This window comes from Macaca nemestrina, chromosome 2 (assembly GCF_043159975.1).
Source record: "Macaca nemestrina isolate mMacNem1 chromosome 2, mMacNem.hap1, whole genome shotgun sequence".
Classification (NCBI taxonomy): Eukaryota; Metazoa; Chordata; class Mammalia; order Primates; family Cercopithecidae; genus Macaca; species Macaca nemestrina.
Window position 1 is genome coordinate 2,486,587 of NC_092126.1, and position 14,147 is coordinate 2,500,733.

General features: G+C 47.9%; 1 long non-coding RNA gene across 5 annotated transcripts in view; it reads right to left on the bottom strand.

Moving 5' to 3' along the window:
* LOC105470796 (uncharacterized) overlaps positions 1 to 14,147 on the bottom strand; it is a 66,565-nt gene that overhangs the window by 33,572 nt on the left and 18,846 nt on the right. For 3 of the 5 annotated variants that reach the window (XR_011619501.1, XR_980754.2, XR_003015686.2), the window contains one exon: positions 863 to 1,168. The exons of 1 other annotated variant lie outside the window; for it this stretch is intronic. This is a non-coding gene — a long non-coding RNA (uncharacterized lncRNA). Of the gene's footprint in view, positions 1 to 862; positions 1,169 to 1,830; positions 4,420 to 14,147 lie in introns of those variants that run through there. One more of the 5 variants, XR_980752.3, reaches the window with a different exon arrangement.

Here is a 14,147-nt window from a genome sequence, read left to right on the forward strand (position 1 = left end):
CTATCCAGCTGGAAAACGCAATTGGATCAATACATCAGCTTGCCAAGTGCTTCCCAACTGGGGCTCTTCCAAGAAGTTTTTCTCTCCAGTGAAATGGGGAGCGTCATGGCATCCAGTCCTACTCAGTCCCAGGCACCTCAGCTTCCCTGCGATGCGCTATGCCCGCCTACGACCTCGAAGTGTTAAGTAACACACCCAGAGCAGGTTAAGTCTTAATCACCGATCCGAGAAGAAAGACTTGGTTAGTACTGTAATTCCGGTAACACTTAAAAATAACTTCTCCTGGGGAGCTGAGTGGGAAAATTGACTGGGAAGGACAATGGAGCCCCTTAATTAAGCAGCTGATGAGAGGACAGGGACACCCGCTGTGCTAGACTTTCTAGGGCGAGGAGAGCTGGAAGCCTTGCTCCTGTGTACTGGAGGGCATGGTTTCACCTGTGGCATCAGATCTGGGGAAAGGAGACATGTTTGGGTGGGACTTTACCACCCCCTCTTCCGGTGACTAGTGTGGAGAAGATGCAATAGAGACTCAGAAGTCATTGGATACAGGCCAGGCGCAGTGGCTCACGCCTGTAATCCCAGCACTTTGGGAGGCCAAGGCAGGTGGATCACCTGAGGTCAGGAGTTCGAGACCAGCCTGGCCAACATGGGGAAATCCTGTCTGTACTAAAAACACAAAAATTGCCTAGGCGTGGCGGCACATGCCTTTAATCCCAGCTATTCAGGAGGCTGAGGCAGGAGAATTGCTTCAACCTGGGAGGTGGAGGTTGCCGTGAGCTGAGATCACACCACTGCACTCCAGCCTGGGCGACAGAGTGAGACTCCATCTCAAAAAAAAAAAAAAAAAAAGGAAGTCATTGGATGTAGAGGACAGAGCATCAACTCAGAAGTGAGAAAACCATGTCCCAAGTAGCAGCTCTGCACTTCCTGCTTCCTGAGTGGCCATAAGCAAGTCCCTGAAGCTTCCTGGCTCGTTCTCCTCATCGTTCTAGTGGGAGGAGGGGATGACGTGTTCTCCGAGCCCTTTGCAGCTGCAACATTCTGGGAGGCTGGTGCTTTTCCATGGTCATCTGCTTCATGGTTTCCTTCAGTAGCTCTCTGCCTTTACCCCAGCCTTGCTATCCACACTTTCCGATGACTCTTCACTCCTCCCAGCCGTCTGCTCCTCCTGTCGTTGAATTAGACATTCAAGCACACTCAGAGTTTGCCATAAACACAGAATCCCATGAACAGCAAACAGAGAGGGCCTGGAGGCAGAGGCAGCACGGAGCCAGGTCGCTGTGAGCCAGGCTCTATTGCTGCCTCTCAGGCTTGTTATTTACTGGCACCTGCTCTGAGCCCAGCCCTGTGCCAGGGTGTAGGGAAGTCAGGGAAAGGTGGCTCGGGTTCCTCCGTTCATTTCAGTAATTTCTTTAGGACTCTGAGTTGTTTTCGTTCTGTTTTTCCAGCCAGTTCCAAAGTCTTACCACACATCCTCACCACCTCATTCACTCATCCACATGGTCCTTCTCTCTTTTTTTCTTGAGATGGAGTTCTGCTCTGTCACCCAGGCTGGAGTGCAGTGGCATGATCTCAGCTCACAGCAACCTCTGCCTCCCGGGTTCAAGCAATTCTCCTGCCTCAGCCTCCTGAGTAGCTGGGATTACAGGCGCCCGCCACCACGCCCAGCTAATTTTTGTATTTTTAGTAGAGACGGGGTTTCCCCATGTTGGCCAGGCTGGTCTGGAACTCCTGACCTCGTGATCCGCCCTCCTCGGCCTCCCAAAGGGCTGGGATTACAGGCGTGAGCCACCGCGCCCGGTCCGTGGTCCTTCTTTAGTTCCTCTTTTTCCCACCTGACTGAATCATCGTAAGCTCTCCAGTAATGGCTTATAAGCCAGTAATAATAATGAGTGGCTCCCAAAGGAAAGAGTATCAAAATCGTCACTCTCTGGATGCCACCTGCCGGCTCCGAGCACACTTACTCAGATTCTGTGTGCCACGGCAACAGCTTGGCTTTATTTCATTAAATTCCTGTTTGCCCCTGTGGCAGATGGCAAAAATAGCCACAATAGTTTCAGCTCATCTCATCAATAGGGGAGCCTATTTCCCCACTGCCTTTTTTAAAATTGTGATAAGATATACATCCCATAACATTTACCATCTCAACCATTTTAGCATGTACCGTTTCATGGTATTTAGTACGTTCACATTGTTGTGCTATCGTCACCACCATCCGTCTCCAGAACTTTCTCATCTTGTGAAACTGAAAGTCTGCACACATTAAACAGCCTCTCCACGTCCCCCTCCCCTCTGCCCCTGGCAACCACTATTCTAATTCCTGTCTCCAGAAATTTAACTACTCTTTATATGAGGTACCTTATATAAATGGAAAAATACAATATTTGTCCTTTGGTGTCTGGCCTATTTCACTTAGCGTAGTATCTTCAAGGTCCATCTATGTTGTAACATGTATTAGAATTTCTTTCCTTTTAAGGTTGAATAATATTCTGCTGTTTGTATACACCATCTTTTGTTTAACCATTTATCTGTCGATGGACACGCCGATTGCATCCACCTTTTGGTGATAGTGAATAATGCTACTGGGAATGTGTATGTCAAATACCTGGGTCCCTGCCTTCAGTCCCTGGGGTACACATCCAGAACTCGAATTGCTGGATCATATGGTAATTCTGTGTTGAATCTTTCGAGGATTCACCATACCATTTTCCACAGTGGCTGCACCATGTCACATTTCCCACCAATAAGCATTCCAAGTTTTCCACATCCCTGCCTACACTTATTTTCTGTTTGTTGTTGTTTATTTTTTATTTTAGTTTTATTTTTTTCTGAGACAGAGTTCTCGCTCTGCCGCCCAGGCTGGAGTGCAGTGGCATGATCTCACTGCAACCTCCACCTCCTGGGTTCAAGTATTCTCCTGCTTCAGCCTCCTGAGTAGCTGGGATTACAGGTGCCCGCCACCATGCCTGGCTAATTTTATATTTTTAGTAGAGACGGGGTTTCACCATGTTGGCCAGGCTGGTCTCGAGCTCCTGACCTCATGATCCGCCTGCCTCGGCCTCCCCAAGTGCTGGGATTACAGGCATGAGCCACTGCGCCCGGCCTGTTGTTGTTTATAATAGCTATCCTAGTGAGTGAGATTTTGATTTGCATTTCCCTAACAATTAGTGATGTTGAGACTTTCATGTGCTAGTGGCCATTTATATACCTTCTTGGGAGTTTTATAAGTTCCCCACTCCTTGGGGAATCTGAGCCACTAGAGTGACCAACCATCCTGGTTTGTCCAGAGCTTTATCGGTTTTTGTATTGAAACTCTTGCATCTTGGGAAACCCCTCAGTTCTGGGAAAACCGGGATAGTTGATCACCCAGTCGGCCTGTGCCTTCCTTGATCAACAGAGTGCATTAGAAGTGACAGTGTACAGGTTCCCAACCTAGGCCTCAAGGGGCCTTGAAGCTTCCTCCCTTGCTGCTCTTGGGAATCTGCTGCTGCATGAAGAAACCTGTGCTAGCCTCTGCTGGCTGTTGAGAGACATGTGACCGGCCAGCCCATAACTCTTGCTAACAGCCTGCTAGCGGCCAGACGTGAATGGGGCCATCCTCAATCATTCAGCTGCCAACCGACCTGCCAGCTGACCGCAGGTGCACGAGAGCCCAGCAGAACTCAGCCAAGCTGGCCCAGACCAGAAGACCTGCCCAGCCAGCCCACAGAACTGAGATCTAAATAAATGACTGTTGTTGTAAGTCACTATGTTTTGGAATGATGTGTTACTCATACAGGTCCACATAAAAGATGCTGTGGTCATTGTCCCCATAAGATCTCTGCTATAGACAGGATACCCCTGCCCCACCATAGTCCTATTCAATCATTCTTCATGAGAAAATCTTTACCTACTTTTTTATAATAGCCTGGCCACTGAAGCAGCCAAGAGACCATTCACTATCTCTGCCAAAAGCAGACAAAATCATTCCTCTCTTCCAAGCTCTTTGTCCTTCCCTCATCATCCACTTTTTACTGAACAAAGAGAGATGAGCTCATTAGAATGAGGGGCTGAAATGGCAGTAAGAGCCCATTCTGCGTACCATCGCCAGCCACTCTTTCTGACAGGTTCTATTTTTCTCTTGCCTCTCTTTTTCTTCTTGATTACAAGACACCTGGGAGAATTTCTGACTTGCTTGAAATGTTCTTTTCACAGTTGGCCGAAGCTTCTGTGACGATTCTTCTGTGCGGCCTGCATGGTTCCCTGTACAGTTGTGACGGAGATGAACTGTTTTGACACAGGAGCCTGATCGCCGTAGCCTCTGTGTCTGATTCGGAGCTCTTCAGAGTCTCGCTCGGGAAGCTTGAAGTCAAGCAAGAGTCTCAGCAGTCCTCTTCCAAACGAGATCTGCTTTCTACTGGAAAGTTCCAGCTCTTAACCCTTTCAAGAAACATTGAACTGTTATTTATTTTATTTTTTGATAATGAGGGCACAAAATATGCAGAATGTTTCTTTTTCCTTTTTTTTTTTTTTGAGACGGAGTTTCACTCTTGTCGCCCAGGCTGGAGTGCAATGGTGCGATCTCGGCTCACTGCAACCTCCGCCTCCCGGGTTCAAGCAATTCTCTTGCCTCAGCCTCCTGAGTAGCTGGGATTACAGGCATGCGCCACCACACCCGGCTAATTTTGTATTTTTAGTAGAGACGGGGTTTCTTCATGTTGGTCAGGCTGGTCTTGAACTCCCGACCTCAGGTGATCCGCTCGCCTCGGCCTCCCAAAGTCCTGGGATTACAGGTGTGAGCCACCACACCCGGCCAGAATGTTTCTTTTTCTTCCTCTATTCAGCCCTTGAGGGTCCCTTTCACCTGCAAAGTGGCTGCAGCACCGCCCTTAGCACCGCCCTCAGCATCGTCCTCAGCACCATCCTCAGCACTGCCCTCTGGCCCTGTGGACTGCAGCACTGCCCTGGCCTCATGGGTTGCAGCATTGCCCTCTGACCTCACGGGCTGCAGCACTGCCCTCTGACCCCACGGACTGCAGCACTGCCCCAGCCTCGCGGACTTCAGCACTGCCCTCTGGCCCTGTGGACTGCAGCACTGCCCTGGCCTCACGGACTACAGCACTGCCCTCTGGCCCCGCGGACTGTAGCACTGCCCTGTGACCTCACAGACTGCAGCACTGCCCTCTGGCCCCGCAGACTGCAGCACTGCCCTGGCCTCACGGACTACAGCACTGCCCTCTGGCCCCACGGACTGTAGCACTGTGCTGGCCTCACGGCTGCAGCACTGCCCCGGCCCCGCGGACTACAGCACTGCCCTCTGGCCCCGTGGGCTGCAGCACTGTCCTCTGGCCCCATGGACTGCAGCACTGCCCTGGCCCCGCGGACTACAGCACTGCCCTCTGGCCCCGTGGGCTGCAGCACTGTCCTCTGGCCCCGTGGACTGCAGCACTGCCCTGGCCCTGCGGACTGTAGCACTGCCCTGGCCTCATGGACTTTGGATGGTGGAACTGATTCTTAGCCTCAGAGTGATAAGAATTCCAGTCCAGGGCTCTTTCCCTAGTCCTGGATCAAGAAAGATAGAGCCATACAAAGTCAGAATTTCAAGAACTTTAGAAATCAACTGGCCCTATATTGCCACATTACTGATGGAGAAACTGAGGGCCAGACATGCTCGAAGTCTGGAAGTGACCTGCTCAAGGCTGCCAGCAAGGTGGTGACAGAGCCAGGCCTAGAACCATGGTCCTCTGACCCCTGGTTTGTGCCGTCTCACCTACCAATTGCTGCCTGTGTTCTCCAGGTTTCCAGCAGTGCTTTGGCTGATTTTTGAAGAATGAATTAGGAGAAGTAAAAGGAAGCCAAGGGTTTTCTGCAGACCAGCCTGTTGGGCAGCAGAGCAGAGGGCAGTGCCACCAGGGTGAGAGACCTTAGAAAGTCTCCTCCCATCTTCTCCTCGATGTGAGAATATCCACAGGACAGAAACGCAGAAAGGAAAAGGAATCCAGTCCTTCCCCCACGCCAGCATGTGAACAACTATGAGGAGAACACCTTCACCTCCCTACCTTTTGATTTTATTTAGTAAACACATTTCTTATGAGTGGGCACAACTTTTCCAGAGGAAAACCCTTTACAGAGTAAATGTCTCTGTTTTTGTTCCTTTTTTTTTTTTTTTATTTGACAGAGTCTCACTCTGTCACCCAGGCTGGAGTGCAGTGGCGTGATCTTGGCTCACTGCAAACTCCGCATCCCAGGTTCAAGCAATTCTCCTGTCTCAGCCTCCCGAGTAGCTGGGATTACAGGTCCCTGCCACCACGTCCGGCTAATTTTTGTATTTTTAGTAGAAACAGGGTTTCACTATGTTAGCCAGGCTGGTCTCGAACTCCTGACCTCATGATCTGCCCACCTCAGCCTCCCAAAGTGCTGGGATTACAGGCGTGAGCCACCACACCCGGCCTTCTGTTCCTTTTTGAAGCTTCTCAAGTTTTCATGTTGTATAACCAGTGTCAATACTTTCCAGCTATGTTTTTTTCTTTAATATCATTTCATATTCAGAAATTGCTGTGTGAATATAGTCCTCATTTTTGTGAGGTTGTTTGTTTGTTTGTTTCTGAGACACAGTCTTGCTCTATCACCCAGGCTGGAGTGCAGCGGTGTGATCTTGGTTCACCACAACCTACGCCTCCCCGGTTCAAGCAATTCTCCTGCCTCAGCCTCCCAAGTAGCTGGGATTACAGGTGCCTGCCACCATGTCTGGCTAATTTTTGTATTTTTAGTAGAGATGGGGTTTCACCATGTTGGCCAGGCTGGTCTTGAACTCCTGATCTCAGGTGATCCTCCCACCTCAGCCTCCCAAAGTGCTGGGATTCCAGGCATGAGCCACTGCGCCTGGCCTGTGAGTTTTAATTATAATACTGTATTCATTATGTGAGTGCATCATAATTTGCTTTCCAATTTGCCTCAGGTTGAATATCTGAAGTATTTCTAATTTATTAGTATTAATAACACCAATATGATTATTTTTGTATCCATAGCTCCTTTATCCCTTTGGGTTTATTTATTCAGGGTGTGCTTCCGTATCTGTAGGTAGAATGATTCAATCATGGTGAGGTCTCAGCTCTTGCTATTGCCTTGCCAGTCTATTCTCCAGAAAGATGCAACCAATTTGTAGGATCTCCAGTACCATTTATTTATTTATTTATTTTTGGAGACAGGATCTCACTCTGTCACCTAGGCTGGAGTGCAGTGGCGTGATCATGGCTCACTGCAGCCTCAAGCTTCTGGGCTCAAGCCATCCTCCTGCCTCAGCCTCCCGAGTAGCTGGAACTACAGGTTCATGCCACCATGGCTGGCTAATGTTTTTATTTTTTGTAGAGATGGGGTCTCACTTTGTTGACGAGGCTTGTCTCAAGCCCCTGGGCTCAAGCAATCCTTCTGCCTTGGCCTCCCAAAGGGCTGGAATTACAGGTGTGAGCCACCATGCCCAGCTGGCTCCATTTAAATGTATCATGTTACCACCGAGTTTTGTCATTTATATTTATCTTTGCCATGTCAAACTGGGAAGGTTGAAATAGTTAGGAGTGAAGGACATGTATCAAGGGAGAGGATCTGAGATGAAGCCAAGAAGCAGAAGTGAACAGACGCTACAACACATGCTCCAAGTGGAGCCAAGGGAATGGGGTTCATTGTTAACGACCGTCTGTCCAGGGTGTGTGACTGGCTGGCCCGGGCTGGAAATTCAGGGTCAGGGTGGACACCAGCTTCACAAATATGTGGCAAAGTTCATGACCTGTTTCTAGCTTGGTGTTTCTTTCCTTCTTGCCTCTGTATTTAGGAGAGTTTACCACCCGCAGCATATTTGGGATAGTTTACTATCTGTACCGCATTTGGGATAGTTTACCATCTGTAGTGCATTTGGGATGGTTTACTATCTTCAGTGCATTTGGGATAGTTTACTATCTGTACCGCATTTGGGATAGTTTATTATCTTCAGTGCATTTGGGATAGTTTACTATCTTCAGTGCATTTGGGATAGTTTACCATCTGTACCGCATTTGGGATAGTTTACTATCCTCAGTGCATTTGGGATAGTTTACTATCTTCAGTGCATTTGGGATAGTTTACTATCTTCAGCACATTTGGGATAGTTTACCATCTGTAGTGCATTTGGGATAGTTTACCATCTTCAGCACATTTGGGATAGTTTACCATCTGTACCACATTTGGGATAGTTTACCATCTGTAGCGCATTTGGGATTGTTTACTATCTTCAGTGCATTTGGGATAGTTTTACCATCTGTAGTGCATTTGGGATAGTTTACCATCTGTAGTGCATTTGGGATAGTTTACCATCTGTAGTGCATTTAGGATAGTTTACCATCTGTAGTGCATTTGGGATAGTTTACCATCTGTAGTGCATTTGGGATAGTTTACTTTCTGTAGTGCATTTGGGATAGTTTACCATCTTCAGTGCATTTGGGATAGTTTACTATCTTCAGTGCATTTGGGATAGTTTACTATCTTCAGCGCATTTGGGATAGTTTACCATCTGTAGTGCATTTGGGATAGTTTACTATCTTCAGTGCATTTGGGATAGTTTACTATCTTCAGCACATTTGGGATAGTTTACCATCTGTAGTGCATTTGGGATAGTTTACCATCTGTAGTGCATTTGGGATAGTTTACTATCTTCAGTGCATTTGGGATAGTTTACTATCTGCAGTGCATTTGGGATAGTTTACTATCTTCAGTGCATTTGGGATAGTTTACTATCTGCAGTGCATTTGGGATAGTTTACCATCTGCAGCGCATTTGGGATAGTTTACCATCTGTAGTGCATTTGGGATAGTTTACCATCTGTAGTGCATTTGGGATAGTTTACTATCTGTAGTGCATTTGGGATAGTTTACCATCTGTAGTGCATTTGGGATAGTTTACTTTCTGTAGTGCATTTGGGATAGTTTACCATCTTCAGTGCATTTGGGATAGTTTACTATCTTCAGTGCATTTGGGATAGTTTACTATCTTCAGTGCATTTGGGATAGTTTACTATCCTCAGTGCATTTGGGATAGTTTACTATCTGTGGTGCATTTGGGATAGTTTACCATCTGTAGTGCATTTGGGATAGTTTACCATCTGTAGTGCATTTGGGATAGTTTACTATCTTCAGTGCATTTGGGATAGTTTACTATCTGCAGCGCATTTGGGATAGTTTACCATCTGTAGTGCATTTGGGTTAGTTTACCATCTGTAGTGCATTTGGGATAGTTTACCATCTGTAGTGCATTTGGGATAGTTTACCATCTGTAGTGCATTTGGGATAGTTTACTTTCTGTAGTGCATTTGGGATAGTTTACCATCTTCAGTGCATTTGGGATAGTTTACTATCTTCAGTGCATTTGGGATAGTTTACTATCTTCAGTGCATTTGGGATAGTTTACTATCCTCAGTGCATTTGGGATAGTTTACTATCTGTAGTGCATTTGGGATAGTTTACTATCCTCAGTGCATTTGGGATAGTTTACTATCTGTAGTGCATTTGGGATAGTTTACTATCTTCAGTGCATTTGGGATAGTTTACTATCCTCAGTGCATTTGGGATAGTTTACTATCTTCAGTGCATTTGGGATAGTTTACCATCTTCAGTGCATTTGGGATAGTTTACTATGTGTAGTTCTTTTGCGCATTAGCTTGGATTCCTTGTCATAAGGTCTCTTTTCTCTGCTTTGCAAGCAAAAGTCAGAGCCCCTGAATCACAAAAGGGTGTAGGTACCTTCCACACTAGTTTCGCCTCATTCAGGGCCCCACAGCTTATAAGAAGGGAAAGCTGGGCGGCTCCCAAGTGTCCCAGGAAAACAGCCCTTTCTGGGAGTTTGATCTGCCAAGTTGCCAATAGCTGAACTGAGCTCCTTGGAAGCTCCTGGGAGAAAGAGGTGGCTCAGGGAGCAGAAATGATGGGCCAGAGAGAGAACCCTAATATCTAGCTTCACAGGCCCATTTCTGTCTTTGCCCACCTTTCCTCACCCACGTACAACAGCTTTTGGAGTAGCTTAGTGTAACCTAATTTTCAGGGATCCCCTCAGGACTGGTAGGCTAAATTTAGAGCCCACACGAGGAAGTCTATTGGCCATGTGGTGTGCCTTGAAGCCTGCAGCACGTAAAAAGTTATATTTAATATCCCTGGGAGAGACTAAACACAGGAAAGCCAGTTTGTGAGAAACAATTGTATTTTCATAAGAAGCCTCTCTGCCTATGTGTTTGGTAAACCGTTAGCCCTCTAAGAGTTGGACTATGGATTTTCTAGTCTTATAATTAGACATGTGAACAAGCAGAGGGTTTAAGAGTCAGAGGAACATTCCAGAATCTTCAACAGCCCTAAACAAGTCATTGGCATCCTGCTAGATTTGGTCGGCATCTGACTGGCATCAGAACACACTCTGATTGACCCTCTCAATCAGCCTAGGATCCTGTCCAGCGGCCTGACCGAGGGCTGCACTGTAATCCTTGTTTCCTTTGAAAGTCTGGAATTCATAAGGAAATAGGGTGGGGGTCAACAATGGATGATCTAATTTTCCAAGGGAGTATTGGATTAGTCAACAACTTGATCCCCACCACTGAGATAGCTCCTTTTGTGAATATTTTACCGACCCACCTGCTAGGTCTCAAGGCTTCTGAAGGGACTCTTCCCAGACAACCACCCTGCACATCTTAGCACAGCACAGCCTGCTTCCTTTCCTCACTGATTCTGAAAAAAGGAGCCGCTCCCCGTCCCTTTCGTATCCACCCCGACTCCAGGCAGGATAACACTGGATAAAGCCCCCTTATATCCTTCAGCACAAAAATCCCAAAAGTCCACTCCAAGGCCTTCTGCCAAGCCTGCTCTTGTTTAAGACACAGTGACTGGACTCTGAAGCAGCCTCTAGAGGCTCTGACTGCCGGCCAGTACATTTAAAGATGAGCTAAAGGAAACAGAAGGATAGTTGATGCACTTCCTTGATCTCTGACATTTGCCTGGAGCAAAAGAAAGAGGAGAATGATGCTGAGATTAAGGCTTCTCCCCTGGCGTGATTCTATGTGGCCTGTTGCGATGTGCAGAGAGGCAAGGCAATAAGGCTTTCTGGGGGTCAGCAGAGAGACAGGTCAAACAAGGGTACTGCCCAGGCCACTGGGGCCCCCATCAAGACGTGACTCTTCTCCAAAGGGAGCAGATGACACGGGCCTCCTTGTACCAGTGTGGGAGTCAGTATGGGTGCGGGATGGGGACAGACACTCAGGATAGGCAGGGAGAGCCACATCACCAAGCAATCAGACTTGTTTACCCCTCTTGAGGTAAATGTGGGAAGCCAATAACTGGCATTTTGTAGAGCCACTTGGCAGAAGAAACACCATCCACATAAATCAATCAAAAATGTCATTCTTGGCTGGGCGCGGTGGCTCACACCTATAATCCCAGCACTTTGGGAGGCCGAGATGGGCAGATCACCTGAGGTCAGGAGTTCAAGGCCAACCTGGCCAACATGGTGAAACCCATCTCTAGTGAAAACACAAAAATTAGCCTGGTGTGGTGGCCGGCGCCTGTAATCCCAGCTAGTCAGGAGGCTGAGGCAAGAGAATCACTTGAACCTGGGCGGCGGAGCTTGCAGTGAGCTGAGGTTGCGCCACTGCACTCCAGCCTGGGCCACAAGAGTGAAACTCCGTCTCAAAAAAAAAAAAGAAAAAAAAGTCTATTTTTAAAGACTACTAACTGAGAAAGAAGAGCCTTGAAGAAACAGAAGGGAGGCCGAGACGGGCGGATCACGAGGTTAGGAGATCGAGACCATCCTGGCGAACACGGTGAAACCCCGTCTCTACTAAAAAAAATACAAAAAACTAGCCGGGCGTGGTGGCGGCGCCTGTAGTCCCAGCTACTCGGGAGGCTGAGGCAGGAGAATGGCGTGAACCCGGGGGGCGGAGCTTGCAGTGAGCTGAGATCCGGCCACTGCACTCCAGCCCGGGCGACAGAGCCAGACTCCGTCTCAAAAAAAAAAAAAAAAAAAAAAGAAACAGAAAGAAGGGACCTGAGCATGCCACGGCAGGAGAGGATGAGAACAGCACGGAGAAGGGGGAGGCGCTAGCAGTCAGAAGCCCGCAGCAGAACTGGCCGGTGCTCAGAGAGCTGTTGGGACTGCACGGGGGCTGTCTTGGCCTTAAGGTCCTGGGTGAGGACAGAACAGAAGTTAATGGCACACACCGTGCCTGGGTGAAGCCTCGGCACCATCAAGGAAAGCAGATACTGCATTTGGAAAGCCTGGGCCCTCTCCTTGAACCTGGTTCTGAAGGTTTCGGTGATGAGTCACCTCGTTCCCCCTCACCAGCTTCTGTCTTTAGCCGTGGCACTGACGTGTCTGAACCCGCACGCACCTCCCGAGCAGGAGCACCCGTCATCTTCACACCACGGATGACTAACCATGGCCTGCTCACAGCCTCCTAATTATCACAGAATGAAAATGCAACATGCCTGAAAGCTGAGGTTTTGGGAACAGGATGAGAAGAGCTGTGGAAGGAATATGGAGATGCAGGGTGGCAACGAGCTAAGCTTTCGACAGGCCCTCGCAGTCCTCGGGAGCAGGGGCCAAGCGACCACGGATCCAGATAGAGCGCTCTCCTTGGCAGAGCCGCATGTAATCTCATTCATTACAGCCTCCGATTAGGTTCCCAGGCTCATTAAAATCTGTGTGCCATTCACTGTTTCTCTTGGATCAGATTGAATTCTACCGCGCAGAGAATTGCCAGGGCTTCGAAGTGTCCAGTGCAGGCCAGATAGCATCTCTTGGCTTCACTTCTTCCTGAGTTTCTCCCTGTGCTTCTGTGTGCTTGCTGCCAGGAACACAAGTCACCATTCAGGCCCACGGCTGCCAGCTCAAACAAGGGCTTCTGACCCAAACAAAGCCCACGTAAAAAGTCCAAAGCACTTGAGCTAAACTTACTCTAAAAACTACGGCAGTACAGGACAAAGACAGACACTCGGGTTAGACACAAAGAACCACAGCTAAGGCAACCTTTAAAAAAGGAGAGTGGGCCGGGCGCAGTGGCTCACACCTGTAATCCCAGCATTTGGGGGAGCCAAGGTGGGCAGATCACTTGAGCTCAGGAGTTCGAGACCAGCTTGGGAAACATGGCAAAACTCCATCTCTACCTATATATATACACACATTAGCCAGGCATGGTGCATTCACCTGTGGTTGCAGCTACTTGGGAGGCTAAGGCAGGAGAATCGCTTGAGCTAGGGGTGCAGAGGTTGCAGTGAGCTTCTCGTGCCATTGCACTCCAGCTTGGGGGACAGGAGTGAAACCCTGTCTCAAAAAAATAAAATAAAATAAAATAGGAGAGTGAAGAGGGGCTTTTACTCTATCTGATATAAAGACCTATTATAGCCACAGGTGCAGTGGCTCACGCCTGTAATCCCAACACTTAGGGAGGCTGAGGCAGGAGGACTACTTGAGGCCAGGAGTTCAAGACCAGCCTGGGCAACACAGCGAGACCCTGTCTCTACAAAAAATAGAAAAAAAGTTAGCTGGTCATAGTGGCACATGCCTGTAGTCCAAGCAACTCAGAAGACTTAGATGGGAGGATTTCTTGAGCCCAGAAGGTTGGGGCTGCAGTGAACTGTGACTGCGCCACTGCACTCCCTAGCCTGGGTGACAGAGGAGGCCCCTGTCTCAACAACAACAACAAAAGACATATTATAAAGCCATCATAATAAAAACAGTCAAAACCATACGAATAGATCACCAGAACAGAACAGAGCGCTCAGAGTCAGACCCTTGTTTAAGTCAGAACTTAATACAGGATGAAGGTGGTCCCACGCATCACTCGGGGAAGGACAGATTATTTAGTAAATGGCATTTGGGAAACAGGCTCATTGTATAGAGAAAAATAAAACTGGACCCTACTTAACACTAAATACAAAAGAGGACTCTGCGTGTTTTAAAGACCTAAGTATAAAAGGTTAAAGAAAAATAGTGGAAATAAAATGGGTAGAAGAGAGTGCAGGAACATATCTTTGTGATCGATCCTCCTTAAAACAAAATTTCAGAAGCATAAGGCAAATTTTTACAAATATAATTAAATTAAAATGAGGGGTTTCTAATCAACAAAAGTCCCTATGGACAAAGTTAATAGACTGTTAACAGAA